Source organism: Amblyomma maculatum, chromosome 1, assembly GCF_055883805.1.
Source record: "Amblyomma maculatum isolate TAMU_Amacu chromosome 1, ASM5588380v1, whole genome shotgun sequence".
Lineage (NCBI taxonomy): Eukaryota > Metazoa > Arthropoda > Arachnida > Ixodida > Ixodidae > Amblyomma > Amblyomma maculatum.
This window is the reverse complement of record NC_139344.1, coordinates 97,519,070-97,543,768: the sequence shown is the minus strand read 5'-3', so window position 1 is coordinate 97,543,768 and position 24,699 is coordinate 97,519,070. Positions and strand designations below refer to the sequence as shown.

The window sequence follows — 24,699 nt, the reverse complement described above, 5'->3', positions numbered from 1 at the left end:
TGTAGAATAGGTGGCGCATGGCGATGAGTAAACATTTGTGCCCGCTGAGGCGAACCGTACGGTGGAAAAGGCATAGGAGGGGGTGGTCTTGCGGTAACCTCAGCATATAAGACAGTGGAGTGGGTCCGGGCGTTGGGACAGCGTCCGCATGAATGAGCAGAGCTGTGAGTGGAGCGGCATGAAGAGTTGGTTGTTGAGGGGGCTGAAGTGCGTCGGCAACTTGTTCCTGAATAGCCTGGCATATAGAAGGTCGGAGCCAGGTGTGAGCTGGAATGCGAAACGTTTGGAATTAGCGATAATTGCCGTGCAACTTCTTGCCGTACGAAGTCTTTGATTTCTTGAATAAGTGTGGAACTGGTAGTGGCATCAGACGTAGCAGCGATCGTGGCTTCAGGTTGTCAAAGAACGATGCGTTGGCGACGAAGGTCGCCGTAGCTTTGACACATCGTGACAACATCCCTTACAGTGCGGGGCTCTTTGGCCATGAGAATGTTGAATACGCCTTTGTGTATGCCCATCATGATGTGGCGAATCTTCTAGGCTTCAGTAATCGATGCATTTACACGATGGCACAAATCTAAAACGTCTTCGATGTAGCTAGTGAAGGTTTCTCCTGTCTGCTGCATCCGCTCGCGAAAACGGTGTTCGGTGCGAAGCTCGCGGACCGCAGGGCGACCGAAGACATCCTCAAAGCGAGGTTTGAACAAGGCCCAAGTTAAAATGTAAGCCTCGTGATTGGTGAACCACAACTTCGCCACAATTGTGTAAGGTAGAAGATAACGTTGTTAAGTTTCAAAACGTCATCCCACTTATTGTGGATGCTTACACGCTCATACGACGAAAGCCAGTCCTCCACGTCCTGATCGTCGGTACCGCTGAAGACCGGCGGGTCCCGCTGTCGAAGCACCCCGGAGCATGGAATAGAAGGAGCCGAGGGGTGGGGCCGGTGGTATTGGTGCTGGAGTCAGTCATTGAAGTCGGAATTAAGCGGCTGCGGAGCTCCAGTGCGAGGAAATGGAAGATAAATCCCGCGACCTCCACCAAGTGTTAAGCGGAGATCTAGGCACTGGTAGCGGACACTAGTAGCGAGCAAGACCGGAGCGGTGGTGGCTTAACTTGTAGACAGCTAGTCCGCAAAAGTACTTCCTCTTTCTCGGCGATCTGTCAGCTTAATCCGAACTTCTTCTTCTTCACAGGTCATTTACCAGCTCACCATAGCACACTGAGAGGACTCGCCCCACCGCAATGGTGCAGTGGTTAGATAGGGCATTGAACTGCTGCGCCCAAGAATGTGAGATCGAATATCCCGGCCGCGACGGCCGCTTTTCGATGGAGGCGAAATGCAAGGCGGCGCCCGTGTGGTGTGCGATGTGATTGCGGATGACATAGACATTCCATAGCATCAGAACTCCACTTAGGTCTTCATCGTAGATTTCGTAATGCTGCGACGAACTGCATACTGCAGTACTGGCTAGTACGTTATTAACGTTAATAATTCCGTATATAGCAAGATTGGCAAAATTTCTAGAGGGGTCATATATTCTGCTGCGGAGTGAGCTGATGCGTTTCACCTATAGCTTTCGCTTCAATACAATGAAGTCCCTGAACAGTGCCTTATTAAGCATACAATACAGTGTTCTGCAACTTTATTGGAACCATTTTGAAAAATTCTCCCGCCTCAACCGGAGGAACGTTTGGTGAAACCGTGCAGAAAGCTTGCACGTTGGTTACCCTTTTGTTGTGTAGTAAGCCTTATAGTGGTACTCACTTGGTTTGGCCCCGCATGACGAGAAACCAGAACCGTCTGCGACGAGTGAAAAATGCGGACGCCAATTTTCTGGTGATGATGCTCAGAGCCATACCCTTTAAACAACGTTACTAGAACAAACTTGTTCTAGTAACGTTGCTTTGAAACGGGTCGGCACCAAAACTGGTGCGCAGGCCAGAAGTGAAAGGGAAAAAGAAGAAGCGTGGCGCCATCTAGAATCAGTATAAAACGTGCAGCGCTTGCCTGGGCGCTTTAAAACAACGGTACTTTTCGCCAGTGATACCAGATGGCGCTACAAAAACCCTTCTGCCGGAAATTTGGCGTTGGGTTTTTGTTTGCTGCTCACTTTTGTCGCAGGCGGTTCTGGTTTTTCATCATCAAACTTACTACCTAACAGAAGGGTCAACAACAGAAGTTTTCTGCTCAGTTTCGGCACAAATGAGCCTCCGGTTGAGGAGAGAGAATTTTATAGCGAGAGCTACACTACGCTTGTCAGCAGCGCATTTCGCCGTGTAAGACAGGCCACTGTGCGCATGCGCGGAAACCGCAGAGGAGCAACTGGTGGGCTGCGCATGACATCAGAGCTCACGGGCACCGCGGCCGCGTGCCGACTCCACTGCCGACGCAGAGACGCCCGAGCAAAGGGAAGAACGCTTAGCCCAGCGCCGATGCCAATTAGGTGCAGAGCGAAATAATAATAATAATAATAATAAATTGGTTCACATTAAAAGAAAGTCGCAGTATTTGTCACACGCTGTGTGGACACCTGAACCACGTTGTAGTAGAAGGGGGAGAGAAAGTGGAAAGCGGAAAATAAAGGTGCAATATCTGTCATACTTGCTCTGTGGGCACCTGAACCGCGCCGTAGGGGGACGGAGGAAGGTGGGAGTGAAAGTGGAAAGAAAGAAAGAAAGAGGATGGTTGGTTTGTGGGGCTTAACTGGCTTAACGTCCCAAAGCGACGCAGACTATATGAGATCTCGCCGTAGTGGAGGACTCTGGAAATGTCGACCACCTGGGGTTCTTTAACATGCACTGACATCGCACAGCACGCGGGTACCTTGCTTTTCGCCTCCATCGAAAATCGGCCGTAGGCCGGGATTCGATCCCGCGTCCTTAGGAACAGTAGCCGAGCGCCGTAACCACTGCGCCCAGCGGGGCGAAAGGAAGAGGAGCCTCCGTGGAAAGCTACGGAGTAATTTCTACCACCTGGGGATCTGTAACGTGCATTGACATCGCACAGCATAGGGACATCTCTTCGCTTCGCCTCAATCGAAATCATGCAGCCGCCGGCAGAGCGTCAAAAGCGGCGCATAGCAGCAGCAAAGAGAGAATTAGCGTAATAAGGCGACGAGAGATATCTGCAGCACTGTAAAAGGCAGAGGAGCCCTTGCAATAGAGGGTTTACAAAAGTAAGTCTGGCAACCATGAGCAGCACGTTGATCCGGCGCTGGCAGCCATATTTTGTTCGCTCCATCCGTTCGCTTTGGTTCGCTTCGTGTCCGTCCGTCAGCGCCCGCCGTTCTGTCCGCGCTTTTCGTGTTGTAACCTAGTGTGCTGTGCTTGCTCCTCTCTTCTGTTCCTTGCGGTGCCTGTTAGCGAAGCTAAGAAGCGTATTTTGACAGCCGAGGCGTAGCGGTTACAAACTGCTCTACGAGTCGTGCATGGGCCCCTCGTCGATCCGCGCAGCGTCATCCGTATCCAGGTACAGTATCTAGAGTTTTGTAATGTGCATTTTTTTTTGTCTGTGTCTTTGCTATTTACTTTAACGACTATGAGAGACGATCGCGAGTTTGCTTGGTTTGCGCATCACCGTCGCTCATCCCACTGCTACCAGTGGGATACTTGTTGGTGAAATGAGCGAGGATGCAATTTGTTTTGAGATGAAAGGATCGTGCGTAATTGTACGTAAGTCGGAATGTCGCTTAGCACTTTCCTGCCTATCCCGTCGACGCAGTTATTGGCACGGGTCTCGGAAATAATCGGGGGCTGCGTAAAAAAAAAGAAAAATGTGTCATGGTAATTTCTGCTTTCAGTGAGCGAAGATTGATTGGTGTGTAATAGGCGATGATGAGATAACAAAATATTTGTAATTAATTGACCAATTGATGAAATAAAGCAACAAAAAAGGAAAAAAAAATGGAAATTGAGGGTTTAAAGGTGACAAAATGCTCAGAAGGAAAAACCAGTACTTGGTGATGCTAATGAAGAAAATTTAGAATGTGTAATTGATTAATTGAAAGTGTTCAAAGGTGTCAAATTGCTCAGAATGGAAAGGTGATTGTTGCTGACCCTGAGTATTGGTGTATAAAAATATAAAACATTAATTGAAATAAAGAAACAAATAATCGAAATATAAAATAAATAAAAGCTAAAAATTCAAAAAGGGAAGAAAGAAAACGTGTGTGTGTGTGTGTGAGAGAGAGACGCTATCGCGTCATACCCTTAACGGTGGAGCTTAAGTGTCCCCCTAATGTTTTATAACAGTATTATATAATATATATCTGACTTTATGAACACAGCCAGTTGCACCAAGCACTAACACTTCGCAGTAATGTGAGTTGACTTTTCAAATTTCTTTTCGTTTCAGCCGAGTTCCTCTTCCTCCGAGTTCCTCGAAGCTTCCCATGACAGCACTTTCACATGAGGTTAAGGCTTCAAATTTCTGCTATCTGACAGAGGGAATAAACAAGAAATCGGCATATTTACAAGATCAACTGAATTTCAGGTGGCTGTCAGCGAACCATCGGGTGACTCGATAAAACGCACAAAAGTGAAAAGCAAACTTCGTTATTTTATCGGCCGCACTAGCAGGTGTGAAGGCCCAGAATGCAAACCTGAACTGCGCGCTCAGGACGCGGACCGGACTTCGCATGCATTATCACGTGATAACATCTTTCGAAACGGGCTGGACGTGAGCATATTACAACAGACTAGTGGGATGTCATCTTCTCCTGCTTTACGAGACGCCGCGGGTTTGGTAGCCGCTTTTGCAGCGTGAAACACGCACCTCGGGCACACTAGACAGCCATATTGCTCTCTGCACCAAGCAATAAAATTTCGTACAACTGTGAAAAGTAGTTTCGGTAATCATTCCCTTGTCTTAAATCAAATACACAATGGTAAATGCAACCTACGTACAAAAGGTTTCAAAGAATGTATTTGAACTATAGCGTTCGGTATACATGTATTGCTCCTTCTCCCGTGACCTCCATCGAAGCATAAGCTTATCCTTCAAGTTAACAAGGCTCCATAGCATGCAAAACAACCTTGCTACTTTAGGTGATAGCGCGTTCTGTGAGCTAGCTTCCAGTCAGAGGTACGCGCAGTAATGCTTTACATGATGCAAGTGACACTTGTAAAGCCGATTAGGATTGCAAACGAGCGGTCGCATACACGCGTATACCTTATTTCCGTGCGCATCTACGACGGTGAGCTTGCTGCAGAAGGGTACGCAGCAACATGCTGGCATCATTCCGAATCACGATGCACGTTGACAGCGTACTCGATGGGAGGCGCGGGCGGACTGAGCAAAACATGGCCGCCGCGCACAGTTTCTCTCTCTTTCACTAGATGGCGCTAACTTTTGTAAAGCCTCTATTGTACTTCCTAAGTGCCTCTCGCCCCTGCGCACTGTAATAGAGAATTGTGCTCCTACTGTCATCCCCGCCAATTTGGGGGGCAAGTTGTAGTGCGCGTAATCCTGATTGGAGAGGCTCTTTGCCATTCCCAATGTATTGAAGAAAGTGTGCCGGAGTGACGTCAAAATTTAGGGTTAGCCAAGTCGGGCCATCAGCAACGGCCAATGCACTGTTCCTATGAGAACTCAGGCGTGACTCGGGCCACTAGCAACAGCTTTGCTAAGGGCCCGATTGTACGTCGCGGAAATAGAAAATGCGGAGGGTAAGGAGGTGGAGAGACATTGCAGCGTCCGATCGCGGCGCGGCCGCGCGGCCATGCATGCCAGCGATACCAGCGTCAAAAAGGGCGCCGTCTGCTGCGACCCGGTTGCAGCAACGAAATGCTTCCTGCAACCGGGTTGCAGGAGCAAAATGCTTGCTGCAACCCATGACGTCTTATCCGGTTTAAAAAAAACGTCACGTCCGGCTATTGTTTTGTGGGTAGGTGGTTGTTTTTTTTAGTAGCAGAATGGCTGGTCGGTGTCGGAGCCGTGGGAGCTGCGTCGCCGTGCCAGACGTGCGCTCTCGTGTTGTACGGTACGTAAGCAATTTTTTCTATTTTTTAGATATTTCAGTATGCATGTATTGAGTCATTGCCTGTTGTCTGGAACTCTGCATTCAGTTTTCAACTTCCCTGCGCCCGAATGTTCTGTTGACGACCATTGAGCCTGCTTGGCCGGCAGTGGGCCCGAACGGCCCAAAGGTTTATTGTAGAAAGTTTCAATCGAAAGCTCAACGTAGTTCGACACCAAGGAACATACGGTCAAATACCGTTTATTAGGCCAACCGCACGAAAGTCTCAGTCATGTAAAACACGCCTGACTACCAGTCTTGCGTGCGCGTGAAAACGGCGGGAAACTTGGGTAGGCTTTCCTCAGCGGTCTGGATGAATAGTTAATGATTGTAACGTCTTTGAGCTGATGGAGGGACTTAAGGAGATACTAGGACATGACAAAACAACGCGTAGAAGCAGGAAAGGCGAGGATCACACAGGCCTGTGTGGGAAGCTTTTGTTTCGGTGCACCACGACGTACTAACCATTTGTGCGACGTGACCCTTTGTGTGACCCTCATTGCTATGACGCGGTGTAGAATAATGATTTCATACCTCATTTTATGACTGCGCACTGTCAAATGTATGCAAGGCCCCTTTCTAATTGCGGTGAGGTAAGCGATTTCGCCTTGTGTTTACATCAACACGTACTTGTCTTAATTTCTTTTGTGTGTGTAAACATCGCTTATATGCTGACGTCTAATATTTGGTACGCAGGGACCTTCCTGATATGTGTTTTGGAGTCTATCATGGGCTTGCTGGTTGCTGAGGCTGAACAAAGGGGACTATGAAAGGCGGAGGCAGCCTATGCTCCAACGCCACAAGGTGAGCCCTGTACTTAATTTCAAAACAATTGCTGTGCCACCGGGACTGGTCATTTGTTTTAACTTTTACACGGGGCAGGTCACCAGTTTGCATAGAGTGCATGAATGAATCGAACAAGCAAGCATCCCTGCAGCTTCCTGCAGCTGCAGTGTCCAGCTTGTAGTTTGCAGCCTTTCTTCCTCAGCTGCAATTAATGCATCGCAAACAGTGTGCAATGTAACAGTTGATTCAGACTAAGAAAACCAGACTAGCTCCAAAAACAAAGAAATGTTTGCACGAGATGGAAGATCAAACCACGCTATATTGTCTTCTCAATTCGCTGTGAGAAACTAGCAAAGCTGCCTTCTTTAACGAATGGTATTCCTGCACAGATTGGTTGTGTCGCTTTTTTGTGCGTGTAACAAAGTTACTGCAAGAACTTTATTTATTTATTCGGTTACTATCAGGGCCGTTGAGCAGCTAAAAACAGTGACAGTTTCTCTGGGCACCGATATGCCTACTAGCCGATTGTGGCAGGGTTGCTTCACATTAATCAAAGCAGCCTAGCAAATAAGGCTCACTGTAGCAGCAAGAATTGTGAGCACGCCCTCGCACTCACTTGCTTTGTCATCTCCTGCATCTTCTGGCACAGCAGCGCCGGGCAGTCTCTTTCCGCTCATCAGAGATGATCCTTTTATGCCAGGGGTCTTGGAGCACGGCCAGCGAAGCTGCATGATGCAGTCTGCCCAGCTCAATTTTCAGCCGGCGTTTTGAAAGCATTACCACCAGCCCTAATTTCGAACTAAAATAAGCTCAGACTTAGTACCCAGTTAGTATGCATTCATTTTTGATAAGGCGTTGACCACTTAATCTGCATGAACTTTCATTTGACATCACTATGCCTTCAAAAGCAAGGAGCCGGACATCCTGCCTTTTCTTTTATTTCCAAGTGTGCTTTTCTTTTTCTTGCTGAGGATTATAAGTGTGGTATTTATTAACAGGTATGTCATTTCAGTACCTCTCTCCGAGCGATCCTGAAGCTGCTTTTGTCCGGCATTCAAGCGGAAAGGAGCACACGTTGCTTTTCTTTTGCAATAATGGAAGGGCTTGGTCTGGAAAAAAGAAGTTTTGCTTATTTTTGTTCATTTTATCGTTATTTATTGTACTTTGTTTCCTGTTGTTTTGTTATTTTCTGGCTCCTGGGTCATGAGAGAAAAGGCTTTGTCAATGCGGCCCACGTAGCAATATGAGTTTGAGACCGCTGCTCTATGCCCATAATGGCATGGCTATCAATAGATATTTCATAATGAGTTTGTCTGAGGTAATTGTCAAGCAAAAAACTACCATATGCCACTGGTCGGCCCGGACCCTTAACCTCCGCATCATGGTGTTAGAATAGAAGTGCGTGAGCGGGCTGCTCTGCACCGAACAGTAAGTGGCAATACCGATGCGCTGACTTCTGTAGGCTGCAGAGAGGCTGCGTTGACTGTTGGTGGCCGCGGGTTCGCTGGTTGCTGCAAGGAATGACAGTCAGTTCTCAATTTTCGCTGACGCCCCCGCTCCACGCCTTTCTTCGATCATGGTATATTCTAAGTTGTAATGTAATATGGAAAAAAGTGCATTGTTCTCCACTGCGATACAGGCTACGTATTCTGCAGTGAAAAATGTCAGCTTTTTTCGGTGCGAAAAGATGTCGAACAGCTTCAGCTATTGCGGCCGGCATACCAAGATAGGACCGAGCTATACAGTTACTGTTTGTGAGGAGCATTTGGAGCCCAGGTTTGTGTCCAAAACATGGATGACAGAGTTAAATGGGCATGTGCTGCAAAGCGTTGCTAGCAAAGGAAGCGGTCCCCACGATATTCTCTGCCGGCCTTGCCTACCTTTCAGACTTCGAAAAGTAGAAAGCGACCCACTGAAAGGCAGCCCCAGGAACCGAAAAAATAGAAGATCGTCAGACCTTCTGTAGAAGTGTCAGGTGAAGGTAGCATGTGCTTCACACGACACTGCGTGGGCATGGGCCGGCTCAAAAGCCGGGTGCGGCTCAGCCCATGGGCCGTCTGGGCCGACTCATGAACATTTTTGCTGGACCCGGGGTGGGCTTAAACATGCGGGCCCAATCCAGATTCGGGCTTGTACACAGAGAGCCGTGTCCGATTTATAGTCACTTTGTCAGAGTAAAATACACATCTGCGGCGTCGCAGCAATGAAACGGATAAAATAACCATGGTACACTCCGAGAAAAAGGTTTAGTCTTCATAGCTTATTTATTTACTTATTACGACACCGCGGTGGCTTAGTCATTAACGCTCTCGAGTACTGAGCTGGGATACCCTAGTTTGATCCTAATTGGGAGACAGCATTTCGGTCGGAGCTGAAAGCATGGCAGGCATATGCTTATAGATGACAGTTTCATTGAAGAACCCCATGTGGCCGAAGTGATCCGCACGCCTGTGCTACGGCGTCCTCATACCTTGAGCCGGTTTGGGACCATTACTCCAGACATAGCTGCTTTTTTTTTTTTTTTTTTTTTTTTTTTTTTTTTTTTTTTTTTTTTGTGAGAAAATTCAAAACCAAACATAGGTATGGTTTTCATTTTGAGCTGTTGATTGCATGATTGGAACGTCTCACAACAGAAATAGCCGCAAAGGCTTGATAGAGTTTAGAAATCTCCTTGACGTTGAAATAAGATAAATCTTGAATGAACAATGTTTAAATGAGTCGATTAATGTCGTAAACAATTAGACATGCGCCGGCCACATTGGACGATTCAAACTAATATATGAAATTACTCCCCCTCTGTGACTGAAGAGCAGCAGTCAGACACCGCTCTTGCATGTTTTAAAGCGTAAAATGCCATGTGCGGGTTACTCTAGTGTGGTGCTGCGTGGCGTTCGCCTAATAAATTAGAATAGCGCTGGATGAGGCTGTTTCAGCTATCAGCGAGCACAGACAGTCTGGTCTGCGATAAGGTGCTTCCGCATATGATCAGTTTTGGAGACTAGGAACTGGAGACTAGGAACTGGAAACCTCATACAAACCACTGGGAAGGGCCAACGTCTGAACGCTTTATGAGGTGTGGCCTTTTCCAAGGTTGCTGTTCAACACTCGGGACGCCTCAGCCACAGATACAGTCTTGCTGCCGCAATGGCGCCATCTTTCTCGAAAGGGGAAATTGGAGGCGGGGGGGGACCTTCTACATGCAGAATCAGCGAAGAGCATTGCAGCCAGAACACATGCTGGCCCTGGCGGCGGTGCGATAAATATAGCTATGATATAACAGCACCTCTTGCACACCACAGGGCGGACACGCTGCCTGAGCTTCTTGTCTTTCTTCTACCACCGTCGCCTCCAGTTCACAGATACATTAATTCGAGAAGAATATTGGCTTTCTCTTTCTTTGACGGAGGTGATACCTACGCTTGACGAACGGCCGTTTTGGCATGGCGTGAAGACTACATACGCATGCAATTGGCTACTTTGCATTTCCTCGAGATTTTAATCAGTTATATCTTGCTGCACGCGGTGTCTAAATATTAAAGCCTCCTCACAAGAAGTCCAATTACTTTTTCTTTTTTTTCTTTTTTTTTTCCCCGGAGGCCCCCCTCGAAAGTTTAGACTTGGTGGGGAAGGAGGAAGCCGCTGTGGCAGTGTAAAAGGCAGCACACGAGCTCACTGACTGCCGGCGTCTCACAGTCTGGCACACACCTGCGTCGATCGGCGTCTGTCTGCGTCCCATTGTCGGGGGCGCTCCTGCGTCGAACCATGTCGAACGCGCCACTGCGCGCCGTCGGCAAGACGAATTGGAAAAGCGCAGTGTAGATTACTAGCGAGGAGCTCGGCGCCTTTTGGTCTGGGCCACACCGTCTGCGTTGCAAGGGCCGTTACGCGCTGTCGGCCAGACTAAGGGGGTGACCGCGTGGCCGACTTGAGGGTACTGACCCAGGCGGGAAGACGCCGGGATTCACTTGAACCTTTTTTGTTTCCCGATGGCCCGACTTGGGCTGCTGTTGCCGTCTGGCCAAACACCCCGCGTTCCTTTCCGGTGGGGAATTCTTGTCACAATAGTTGAAAGCGGCAGCTCTCGCGCTCGTCTCGTTGTCGCCATCCTTAACAGGCGACATGGCTCTTGAAGCTATTTTTCCTGCGTTTTTCAACAAATTTGATAAAACCTGGTATTTTGATATAGTTTCTTTCACTGATTTCAAATATATAATTGTTTCCAATTGGCCAATTAGTTCAAAAGATAAAATGAAATTGTTCATAATTTGCGGGAACAATGAAAAAATAACCACACTACAAAAAATTCACATGAACACTTTGCTAGGTACTAGAAAGCATAACGAATACAATGTTACGCGCACTTTTGTATAACAAATATTAGCGATGTTATAGCAGTTCAGAATTCACTGCTCCAAATGTGAGTGCCTTCCTGTCTGATTTAGAGCAAAATTGAAAACTTTGAACTGCTTTAACATCACTAATATTTGTTAAATAAAAAAATGCTCCTAACATTGTATTCATTACGCTTTCTAGTACCTAGCAAAGTGTCCATGTGAATTTTTTTGTAGTGCTGTTATTTTTTCATTGTTTCTGCAAATTATGAACAATTAATTTCATTATTTCTTGAACTAATTGGCCAGTTGGAAAAATGGTTGCATGTTTGAAATCAGTACAAGAAACCGAATCAGAATGCCAGGTTTTATCAAATTTGGTCAAAAATTGGAAAATAAGCAGAAGCGGAATGCAATACAGCTGACATATTTCGTGGTGTGTTTAGAGACTGTAAACGGCCTAAACTAATACATTCTTTTTCAGCGAATTTCTAACAGTGTAGAGTTATCATGGGAAGACGAAAGAGTCACACTGGCCATACTGCCCGAATCCGTGAGTCTCACTGCGTGTCGGAGGTTGGGCACACTACGAGCGGTGGCGTGCCGCGCCGGCGCGGCTCGTTCATGCACAACTCTTCAGACACCATGCTCCACATCATGTTCTACTTGGCACTTGCTGTATTTCATTTTAAACCAGCCAAAGGATAAGACAGAGAATAGAAGCGAACGAGATGAGTCTGGCTTCTCTGTTTCTTGTCTTTTGGCTGGTTTAAAATGAATGATTACCAACTCGCCCAGTCGTTAATCTTGTTGCTGTATTTACAGGGCATTCCCACGTCTGCTGCTGTGGTTTAGTTTAGCACTGGTGAACGCTGTCTATGTTGGGATACATGCAACATAAATAACTTGAAAGTAAAAGATTGCACAGCCATTATTGTGGCTAGTTTGTAAAGCATGGGATGCATAATGTGGAGGTCTCGGACCTCAACAGTGGCATGTTTCTTGTTTTTGTTTTGTTTTCCTAGTTTGCAATGAGTTTTTTCTCATTTGAGAGTAGATACACTGCTAATTACCGTTCATCACCAATGCAGATTTTGTTTTTATTAGTTAATTATATGCTTTCCTCAATTTCATTCTGTTCGTTTGCATACCTGTGTCGTGACAGGGCCTTTATATATTTTTCCTTTTCTGCTAAATAGAAGAGCATGAGCCTCTCATAGCCTGTGTTGCTTTGGGACATTAAATCTCATAAGCCAGACCAGCATGAGCCTTGTTTCTGGCAGTCGTAGATCTATTTCATTGAACCTCTTTGTTAATAATAAGCTTGTCGAACATACGTCAGACAAAAACATACAGTATTATGGGTGTGACACCGTGAAGGTGTCAATCATTAGAAATGTTACAAGTGTTGGGCAGGCATGGAGGGCCTATCATTAACATGTTAAAATTAAGGAAGCTCCGGTGCCACTCAAGCGAAAACATGAGAAGCCACTGACAGAAAGCCATGGAGTAGGGCATCTGAAGGAGGAAAGGGCTATCCTTGAGGGCAGTCTATCCTTACTGAAGGGATTACTGACCAGTGCTTTGGAAATTTTATCAGAACAGGCATGGGATGAAAAAAATTATATGCACAAGATAGGGAGTGGAAATGTGCTGCTTACTGATGTGAACTCCGAACTAGTCTAGTGGTGCTTGAGCACATCATAGTGGTATAGTCCACATTTCTCAAGCTAAAAGAGTCATGTTTTTAGTCAAACTTATCGTTCGGGCATCAAGTATAGAAACAAGCATTGCATTTTCTACTAGTTTGTTCCAAATTGTTTCTGAGGTCATTTGTGTTATTTTAAACATCTGTACATGTTTTGCCTGTTAGTCTTGTATTTTCACCAATGCATTGATCTTTGAATAAAAAGGAATCAAATAGGTTATTTTGGTATGCCAGGTATAAAAAATTCAGCTAATAAAATCTTTTGACTTTAGAAACGTGCTCCAAAACAATTTGAATGCTTCAAAACTCCCGTTTTATAGCTTCAAAGTGCTCGAGCCTGCTTCCACCTCTCCAAGTTGGTTTGTGGTTCAGGTCATTATTGACAATTCTGCATGACTCAATTGATGTCTTCAATTTGGAGTTTTGGGAAGGGTTTCATCCATGGGGAAGAGTGAAAAATGCTGGCCGAAGATAAGGAACGCTGCATTATGAAAATTCCGATTGCTATTGGGCAACCATCTCATGGATGATGGCACTTGAAAGCGTTTTGACTGGAGGTACTCGCACTGCTTGGGCTAGGCCAGTGCAGCACTTCATCTTACAGGAGCATATGCACCTAATTTTGATCGCATTTTGCTTGTTAATGACATGCAAAACATTACTCTGTACAGATCATCACCTGGTTTTTATCTTCAACCGCTAAATAATTTATAATTGAATTTTTGTCTTCTCTGTTTCAGGGTGTCTATACTCCATTAACACACTGAATGTTAGTAGTGCTGCTACTGCACTTAAAGTCAAGTGTTGGTCTCTGTTTGCAACATTTTTTAGCTGCTTTGAGAAGTATGATGCTCATGGACAGCCTCCTTAACAACATGAACTGGTGTATTTGTGATGAGGACCATATATCAAAGACAGCCAGAGGTTTTATGATGCTAGCATTGTAGCAACTGTTGTGGTGCTGTAGTTCGGTGAGGGATTTGGCCATCTTGTAGTTTTTGCCTGTTTGCTGTGGCCACCCTCAAAGTAAATAGCTATAATCCTGTCACATAGTTTGAGAACTTTTTGTTACTTGTATGGAAATTACTGTTTGGCACAAAATGACTTATGGCTACCATCATGTGCGTTATAGAGGGCCAGCGACTACATTTCGGTGGAACAGTTCCTCATTCTTTTTCACAGCCCATAGGAAGGACTTCGCAAGTTTAGAAAAATGAAATGTTCACAGCTGAGTCAGTCGCAATTCTGGAATCATGCTGTGTAGTCGACAAACGCTACAATCCGAGGGCAACACATGTCGTCTAATGAACAGTGCAAGCGAAACTTCTTGGATGCAGCAGCAAATGAAAATGTGCACACATGGTTTTCAAGATGTCTCAACGTTTATTTATATGCTTCGCAACCTACCAAAGCACAATCAGCTGTCTGTTCTAATGTCTGCGGCCAGTGTTGATAACTTCATATCAGTTCTTTACCACCTATGGTGTCCATTTCTGCTGTGCATGTACACTGCAGTGATACATTGTCACACGCATGCAGAGAGCACTAGTACTGGCCTTACTTGGGGTAACCTTTTTGTTGTTTTGACTTTTCTCATTCTTGAGCTATGCTACAGGGTGCACACTTTTCTTTTTGTCTGGTTCCTTTGACGAGTCATGAATTCAGCATTTGTGCTCCTTTCCTTTTTGAGGGTGTAGTGACCATATGCAAATCCACTATTGGAATATATGAGCTGCTGCATAGTCTGCAGTCCTGTTATCTTTTTATTTCAATTTGGTACGTCTCTGAGTTGCTCTGGGTGTTTTGTTATTGTTCTGAGCTTGCATTCTTTTGTTTTTTCGCCCCGTGACAGCCGATCCTGCACGTGACTGATACTAGTCGAGAGATCACAACAGCTGCCCACCTTTCAAAGCATGGCATTCCCTGGCCCAAGTTGACTGCTCCCTGTGCTACTGGCTCAACAGTGTACTCACAAGTCTGCACTTCACTTACGAGCGTAATGGCAACACACACACGTTGGCCATAGCTTCTGTGTCAAAATAAAGTATTCCTACTTATGTGCCTTTTCATTCATTATTAACGCACATGATTGGAGTAATAAACACTCCAGTGCCAAAACACCATGTTGACACACTCATTTATGTTTAGACTGCCTACCTTCTGCATTACTTCCCTTTTGTAACCTACCTAGAAAGGTAAGTATTTACTTTATGTGTCGTAGAACCACATGTATTTGTTATTTCTTTTGAGACTGGAAATAATCCGCAAAACCAGTGAAGTAAGAAAAGTTTACAGATATGTTTCGTAGACAATTTTTAGAGGTAAGCCCAATGAAGATGTTTCGAACTGCAGACAGGGACTGATGATAAAATGGCAAAGTGGGCGGTGTTTGTTGAATTGCACAAGATTGGTTTAACTCAGTATTTTGCAGATGAGCAGCAACTTTCTTAATTGCAATGCTTACTTACACCCATACTGTCACCTCATGTAATGCTTAAACATTTGGCAGTGCTAATCACTTTACTAAAATATTGAACTCTTGGCCCTTCAAAGTGAATTGTGTTCAATAGCGAGGTGACATGCTTGTAGCAATGAGATTAGATCTAACCTTGGATACCCGCTTAATACACTATTGCTGTGCCTCTATGCTACTGGGATGGTGAGGCAGCATACTAAAAGGGCATAAAAAAAAGCGTGTGCAGTAATTCTTTACATGTAACAATAGTTGAAGCCCTCGGCTAATTTAATGTGACTGCTTAAAAGGCCATATTTACCAAAAAAAAGGCAATTTGAGCGACAAGGATGAGTGGCAGATAGTATGACCGGATGGATTGGTCTGTGTGATGTGAGGACCATGGTATGGTCCAGCTGCCTACCCAAGCAGCTCCTTTGACATGAGAAAAACTCATTGCCTTTCAGAATCCCAAATCAGATGTGCGAGTTGGGAGTTCATTTACATAATGTGGTAATTAGTAATTTTACAAATTGGTATGTGTGATAAAAGTGCAAACTAAGATTGGTGAGTCAACAAGTAGCCAACTAAATGTACAGGGATGAGGATACAGGAGTCATAAATGCTGTGGCATGTTTTCCTTAACAGCGGTGCTGAAGTGCCCCCAAAATATTTGTTGCATTTGCTCAATTTATGTGTATTTCAGTTTCTGGTATAACCTTTCCCACACCTTTAACCTTTAGGCACAGTAATTGTAAGTAAAATTGGCAGTTAAAAAAATAGCATTGTCAAGATGACAGCGTTCCAAAAAATTGAGAAATAGTAATTAAGGTACGTATAGCAGCAAAAGTTGCTACACTGTACCATCAGCATACACGTGTGATCCCAGCCATTTTTGGAACCATAAATGCAGTATTAACATCAGTAGTTTATCAATTCAGTTTCGGACTATCCTCATGTTTGACAAGATTTTAATGATGAAACTTTCAGCTTAATGCCTCCAGTAGCCTGAGTATTCTGAAGCATAGCATTGTTGCCTTACTTAATTACTTGGCACACTTTCCAATTTTGCAGTGAGAAATTTTCTTAGCTTAAAACTGAAAAATTTGGCAGTACTCTGTCAGGGACGAAGCAAGCTTTTGGAAAAGGAAAATAGAGTAAATGTCTCTGAGTGGATATGTGCACTGTGAATGAAACTAATGAGCAAAAAAAAAGCATATGCTTTCAAGCAAAGTATTGCAATGCTTAATATTACATAGAATTCCTCCTGGCACACATAGATTTCATATTTCAAGCTGCCAGTTTCCATCATGCAAGGACGACTGGCAAGCCATGTTTTGCGAGAGGGTACCTTTCTAAGTGGACTCAGCTGGGCTTAACCTGATTTCCATGAAATATATATGGAAGGGTGCTTAAACAGATGCTATCAGGCTTTAAGTATACCTGCAGGTAAGGGCCCTGCCAACTACTATTTTTAATAAAGAAAATTTGATATATCTAGTCGTCACTTAGTGTTTGTCATATATACTCCCTCAAGCACAATTAATAGGGGTCTAATCGAGCTGCTTGGTTGATACTAAAAGTGAAAACGCAGCACTGACACCAAACATGGACGGGCTACTGCTCAATTAAAACGCCTGGAGAGAGTGCAACGTAAGTCAACTTAATCGCTTTCACTTCTTTCTTGCCGACTGCGACGTAAAGTATCGGCAGCACTTGTGCAGTGGTCACCTTTACAAACCAAGCATGCTATGCGTCTGGTCATCGACTGGCAGCTGTCGGCCGGCGCATCCTCGCCGTCGATTCTCCTAGCAACGCCGCGCCCTCCGCGGCACGGATTCAACCCTCTTTCCAGTTTGGTTGCTAATGGCCATCAATTTTCGCTGATTATTGCACTATAAGCAGGTAAGCCATCTCTACTAATTGAGCACATAAATAAAATATTTTATCGAGTTTAGTTTACAGCGCAGCCCTATGGCAGTCGCGTAACCGGCGAAGCGAATAAAGAGCACATCAGAGGATGAAAGTTCGGCCATTCACTCTGATGCATATCTTATGCACTGGATTTGTTAGAGACCAACATGGAATAATTTGAACAAATTGTTCGATATAAACGGTCGTTTGGCTGCTGGATATACCATTGCTTGTAAATCCGGCCGCGCAAAATATATAGTAAAAAAATTTACTTATTTTTCCATATTTTATGTTCGCAACAAACATATGCATAACCACGCACTGAGATCAAGTGCCACATGAAAATTCGCGCTTCCACTTCAGTTCGAATAATAGCTCTCGAGGTCAAATGTTCGAATGAGTCACGTTACATATGCTGTATGCGAGGTGGGTACGTGGGGGACGAATTAAACTGCACTGCAAAAGATGGTTTGGTTTGGTTTATGAGGTCCCGAAGCAACTCGATCAGGCTATGAGATACGCCATATAGTGGAAGGCTCCGAGAATTTCGACCATCTAGCTGGGTTTTTACCGTACCGCGCAGTACACGCGGGCGCCTTGTTAGTATTCGCTCCCATCGAAAAGCAGTCACCCCAGTCAGGATTGAATCCCACACCCTTGAACACAGAAGTCGAGTACGCCAACTGCACCAGCACAGCGGGGGAGGGAGGGGGGGAGACTGCAGAAGACACTGTTGCGTTGTTGGGTGCTTGGTTTTGCCCGCGGCAGCTACGTTTTTGTGACATGGCCATGCAGTCCCGTTCCATCTAGCTTCCACTGGGCCATCGCAATTCAATCTCGACTACCTATAAAATCGCAACCATGCAATTCCTGGCACGAAGTCGCCTCCTGGTCGAATTAGCATGGCTTACCCTGCTCGAGTCGCCAGACAGTTCGTTTATACACGCTGGCCAACAAAGACGTACGGGATCTGTTGGCTCTTAAATGATCACAACGGTGCACTGCAATGCCGATCGACGCCACGTACACGCTTACGGGCGGCATGCAATTCGTTGCAGCCTCCGCTGCTGCGGGTGCGAGTCGTGAAAAAAGAAACTATGCCGGGACTGCGGGCATTGCAGAATTAACATGCAGTTTCACGGGTTGGTTCGGCTGGAGGCTTTTAATTGTGCCCGTGTATGCGGTGCGATAACAATTAATTAAGCAGGTGCTGGTATATAACTGATAATACTTTTTAACTAGTCATGCGCACTAGCGCCTCATTCACTAACAGCTATAGGTTTGCTGAGGTCGCAATTATAATATCTATATCAGTTGTTTAAATTTTGGAAACACCATTATCGTCCCCGCTTTTAGCACATGAATTTAGGCCGCGCATGGCAGAAAACGAAACCTCTCGGTCGAGGATAATTTAGTGCGCGCGGCATATATATTACGGGTGTACGTTGTACGATCGCTTCGCTAGCCATTCCTCCCGGGCGCTCCCGAACATTATGAAAGGAGTGACACCCGCGGCGGTGCGTGGCGCGTATTCAGCATGCATGACTAGCGTGGCGATTTGCGCTCACCCGCTATATAGTTTCGGTTTCGCCTGTGTACGGCCGAAACTACCCGAGCAGGTAGCGTAGATGGCAGCGTACTGCTCCGAAGTTGTCACTTGCTCCTTCGTAGCGCACAGGAGGGACGGCAAGCTTCGAAAGCAAGGTATACCCGCACATATGAAACGGGCTCATAAGAGAGCCAGGTCATAGCCTCCTCTATTTTTTCGAAAAAATAGAGGAGGTTATGGCCAGGTACGCGCTCGATCATCACAGTGGTTTCAATTTAGCCCGCGCATAAAAATTTCTTGCGCTAAATACGCCAACAGAATTATGTTTTGGGAAAGTTTACACTGATATAGATACTGACATGGGCGTCGGCATGACCCCCTGCATGGTGCCAACAGATTCTTATTCACTGAAACTGCATTGTCAGAACACTTAGTGACATAATTTGTTCATTCTAGAAGGACAAACTCGTGGAAGTTTAAATTTTGGGGCTTGTGTTATTAAAATAAGGAAAAAAGTATGGGAGATGGAATAAACCCCACCCTTTACAACCCCCTTTACTGATACATTATCACCAGGTTTGATTTGGTTGTTTAATCTGATGCAAAAATTCATAAGAATAGCAATAAATGGACAGCAGAAGACAATTAAGTAGTTCAGTTTGGTAGTTAAAATCTTAAGGGTCACTGTATCAAATGCTTTTTGAAGATTAAGAAAAGGCAGCTAATTTTATTTGAGTTGAACATGCCCATGCTTCTCATTTGGTGAATCAGTATATACAAAGCATTCCTCATCACCTGATTGGCCAGCTCATCAAGACACTTACAGTAATTGCTTAACTGTGGCTGCATCCTCTTTGTATGAAATAAAAAACTAATTGAATTTGAGGCAAACATTTCTAAGAAAGGAAAAGGCGCGAGTACTGAGTCATCAAAAGTGCTTTAAAATTGAGATACTCGCTTAAAATCAAGAGACTTAGCTGCAGTATATGCAGCCAAAGAAGAAACAGAAAAAGGCTTTTGAAATGTCAAAACAAGTGATTTTAATAGCACCCCCAAAATTCAGCAAGAGTACTGGGCAATTTTAGAGTGTATGGTTAAAGCAGAATTCATTTTACCCAAATTTAATACTCACCTTGGCTGTTCTGCCAATGGAAAATTTTTCTAAAAAATTGTAACACTTAGAAGCACAAAAAAAGCCTAGCCCTGAAGGCTTTTGCTTTCTTTTCTAGAATGCATTCATACCTTCAGTTAGAAATGTTAAGCTATAGAAGCACGATCAAAAGCGACCATTCAGAGCTTCATTGGAACTATCCAAAATATAAGTTATGAATTGCAAAATAAAACGACCCACGTTTAAGGTCTAATTGTGTTTTTTAAGTTTCGCTCTCAGCTATGCTGGTCCCTGTAGACCTTTCCTCAACTCTTTAAACTGTACTTCAAGACCTAGTAGAAGTGGTAGTAATAAACTTTATTTGGCTACAAAAATGAGTGCCAAAGAGGTTTGCAACTTGTAGAACCAGGGCCATCTGTCACTTCGACATGGAGGACTCCAGCCAGGTACACCAATTAAAAGGAGGAGAGTCAAGATAAAAGGGGGACTGAATGGCAATGGTGCAAAGGAAAAGCAGTGTTCTAGGTTGAGAGAGAGATATAGTTGGGACAAGATGCTTTAGGTGGAAATGGTAAAGAAAGAAATTCACTGGGAGAAGGAGGAAGAAACTTTAATAACATGGAGTATTAGGCACCGAGAATGTCCTGAGTACGGGTCACCAAGGCCAACCAGTCCGTCAGCTGATGCAAGACTAGCCAAGCCCACCAGGTCGGGAAACAAAAGTGAGGAAAATGAAATGTGCCGGGATGGTGAGAAAATTTGTTCCCATTTTATGTTTGACATGAGATTTAGTGACAGAAGAAATGAAGAGGTGTCAAAAGAAGAATGAGATAATCTCGAAAATGCTTGGAAAGCAGCTCCATTCATCAAATTGACAGGTTGAAAGAAGCCGGCTATCCGGAACATGGTGTCATCTCAGTTGCTGAAGGAACCTATAAAAAAATGAAAACAAACAGCAAGGAAGCTATGCCTAACACAGTGGACAGAATACAACAACAAAATCTGGTTGCAATACCCTATCTGCACAGCATATTGCATGATTTGAAACGAATAGGCAAAAAAGTAAATATCGAAGTAGTTTTTACAGCTTCGGAAAAGTTATCGAAGCTTTGTAGGATCACTCAAACTTGTGGTGTGCAGCGACGCACATGCAGCATAAAACACCAGACTTTATTTGTACCCTGCAGCACAGGTGTGGTGTATGAGATCCCATTAAGCGGTGGGAAACGTTACATTGGACAAACGGGTAGATGCCTCAATGAACGGCTCTGAGAACACAATTATACCTATGAAAAACTTGCAAGAAAGAAACATCTGCGAAGGAAACGTTGCTTTGCACTGCAGCAGGTGCACAGGTTGTATGCCCTGGCTTCTACAGGGCGTAAAGCCAGGGGGTGCGTCAGAGACCCCCCCCCCATAATATTTAAGAGGGGTCCGAGATCCCCACAAGCTTGAATTCAAGCACGAGGACTGTGAGAATACAAACCAGGTAACCATTGTTTTGTTCTTGTCAGTGGTGTAATTGGAAGGTTTTTTCTCTACCGTTTCAACAGTTTCACATTGAGTATTAATAAAAACCAGAGATGGAGAAAAATAATGATTTCTTCCCTTTGTATAAAACGATTTGCAAAACAGGCAACCAGCCACTTTCTCTCTTTATTTCCCTTTCCACCAATGCTCGAATCACTACAGACCCCCTCCGATTGAGCCAGACTTTGAGCACTGGGCTTCACAAAACAAAGATTATTGGTAGAAGCAACAAGCAGATTACAAGAGAGATTCTGGAGGCAAGAGTCATCAAACAGAAAAAGGGCTTGTGCGTCAGTGCACCTTTGATAATGCTCAGTGAAAAAGAACTTGAGATCCTGTAAGTAGCGTAGGCTTACTCAAAACGCTTAGTATGTTATATCTTTTCTTGTATGGCAGTTTTCGGTTCTATATCTGGTGGTTTTTAAGGCTAACGACACGACTTAATCCTGCTCATTCATACTTTACATTTTGACAACAGAAGCCCATATACAGCTCAATCTGGCTTTTTCATTTGTCTTCATCGAATGTTTAGCGGTGAGGCATGTGCTTGCTCATGGTGTATACTACTTCACTTGCGTTTTGGATTTTTGTGATTTCTTGTTTATTGTTACTTTTTTTTTGTCAATGCTTTGTTAGGAGAGAAAACTGGTATACGTGTATATGACGTTTTGACTTCGGCTGAGTCACATGTTATGAAAATGTGCATAAACTCTTCCGTTTTCCAATAAACCTCAGTTGACAGTCAGTGCTGTGTTCATCTCCCTACCTCTGACCACATCTATCTCAATCTCAAAGACCTCATTCCAAAAGTAACATGCACAAGTATTGATACAGCCATAAATTTATTACAATGAATAAGACTTTGCTGTCAACCATGATGAACTTGACTTTCTGCAACATCTAATGTCAAAGTGAAAGTGATCGCTTCTTCTACTTATATGCTTCGCTTATTATTAAGGAGATTATTAAGTTGGTTTAGACCTTAAGGCAGAATATTAGTTTAAATAGTTTAGTCACACAAACAAAAAAACACGGAAAAAAAATTATAACCGAGCTTTTTCTTGGTTGAAGCGCCGTACAGAGGAAGAAAGTAATCATATTTACACAGGTGGAAGCAGGCTCAAGCATTTTAGAACAGCTCAGGGAGCAGTAATAAAGTAACTTCGGAGCAGCTTTGAAGCAATAAAACTAGAGTTTTGGAGCAATCACATTATGTCTTGGAGCAAGATTCTAGACTCGCTTTTAATAATAGAATTCTAGCTTCCTCACTTAACTCTTTGACTGTCGAATATTCCGAAAAAAAAAAAATCACCTCCAGTGTCGAACTATTTCAAACGCTATGCGTTTAGCGCAATACCCGTACTGCAAAAACGCCGCGGGACGGCATGCAGCCGCAGCACCTGTACGGCAAAACCAGTCAAAGGGTTAAATAGCAGCAAATGGAATGCTGCCTTCTACACTTCATAATTGAAGATCGTTTAACTAAGAGATTTATACTGTTTTGTAAGATTCAAAGGTGGACTTCACCACTTTGATGCACTCAAGTATTGCCACTAGTTTGAAGTTCACATCAATGAACAGTACATTTCTGCTTTCTATCTTGTGCATATTCTTTTTGATCCTGCGCCTGTGCCGATAAATTTCTGGGTACTGGCCAGTAACGCCTTCAAGGAAGATAGGTGGCACTTTAAGTATAGCCTTTTTCCCCTTCAAATTCATTACTTTATGGCCCTCTGTGGCTGCTCAAATTATTGCTTGAGCTATCTTAGTTTCAACACACTGGCGATAGGCCCTGTATGACTTTCCAACACTTTTGAAAACACATTTAGTGACTGGCACCTAAGTGGCATCACCTCCATAAGAGTTCCAAGTGTGCTTTTTGTCTGTCGTAGGCATGACAGGCTAGATGGTGAAGCACCTGCTTGTATTCACAGCAGAATCGCTATAAGCAAACCGTGTAGTTCGTTGCAGCTGGACAAGTTTCCAATGGCTCGTAGTCATCATCGGCCAGACTATACCAACTGCAGGATGAAGGCCTCTCCCATACTCCTCTACCTGTGCTAGCTGCATCCACTTTACTCCTGCAAACTTTTTAACCTCATCCGCTCACCTAACTTTCTGCTGTCCCCTGCGACGATTTGCTTCCCTTGGAATCGTTTATTACCCTAAGCGAACATCGGTTGTACTCTCTACGCATTACATGCCCTGCCCATTTCATCTTCTAGATTTCCACTAGAATGTAATTAACTCAAGTTATTTCTCTAACTCACTCTATGTGCTTCCTATTTTTTAACGTTACACCTACCATTTTTCATTCCATAGTCATCTGCGTTGTCCTCAACTTAAATAGAACCCTTTTCGTTAGCCTCCATGTTTCAGCTCCATAGGTGAGTAAGTGTAAGATGCAACTGCTGTATACCTTCCTCTTGAGCAATACCGGTAAGATACTAGTCATAATCTGAGAATACTTACCAAATCCACTCCATCCCAATCTTATTCTAGTTATTTCCCTTTCATGATCTAGATCTGCGGTTACTGCCTGTCCTAAGTAAACATATTCGTCTACCACTTCCAGTGCTTCGCTACCTCGTAGTAGTTTGGTGCGCCTGCTTCACTCGCTGATCTCATTTCCCTCACCAGAGGCGATTCAAAAGGCCGGAAGTAGGCGCTATATCAAGTGCACAGAACATTTTCCGTAACGAATTCCTCAAATTTGCTTATAAGCAAACATTATGCTGCATACTAAAAATAATATTAAAATTTTATATGTATTAGGCTCGGGTGAGATGCATTACACCTCTGCTACCGGTGTGCTGCCATCGTTTTGACTACACCAGCCACATACCCTGTATACAGAACTCATAACAGACCATTGCCCAGCTGCGCTTCTCATAGTCGCTTAACTTAATTGTCTCGGATTGCGGTTCTTGCTGCCAATACCAGTAATGTCCCACTGTGCGGCAAAACCGTGCTGCACTAAATTTAATGTCAGAACATTGATGCAGTCGAGTTGGAGCAATTTTGGAGCACTTCCACCCCTGCATTTAGGATGAATGCAAAGAAAGGAATACTGCAATCAAATTCTAAATTCTAAGTTCATTCTAAGTTCAAAAGGCAAGCCACCATGTCAGTGTTATCACTCAGTATCCTAATTTCTAAGTTCAATATCACAGGAAAGACAATTGTGCCAAGCTCAAGCTTAACACCGTTCAACATGATCCAGTTACATATATATATATATTCCTGCCGAACATAATCACAGTTCCCATATTGTAAGGAATCTTTATCAACCATGCTT

General features: G+C 44.3%; 2 long non-coding RNA genes across 2 annotated transcripts; one reads left to right on the top strand and one right to left on the bottom strand.

The window, feature by feature from the left end:
- Positions 1–5,860: 5,860 nt before the first annotated feature.
- On the top strand, positions 5,861–14,902 carry LOC146203270 (uncharacterized). Its single transcript, XR_014703831.1, has 3 exons — positions 5,861–5,984; positions 6,717–6,824; positions 14,698–14,902. It is a non-coding gene; the product is annotated as an uncharacterized LOC146203270 (long non-coding RNA).
- On the bottom strand, positions 7,956–18,358 carry LOC146203269 (uncharacterized). Its single transcript, XR_014703832.1, has 2 exons — positions 18,123–18,358; positions 7,956–8,317 (listed from the first exon to the last, which is right to left on the bottom strand). It is a non-coding gene; the product is annotated as an uncharacterized LOC146203269 (long non-coding RNA).
- Positions 18,359–24,699: the final 6,341 nt, after the last annotated feature.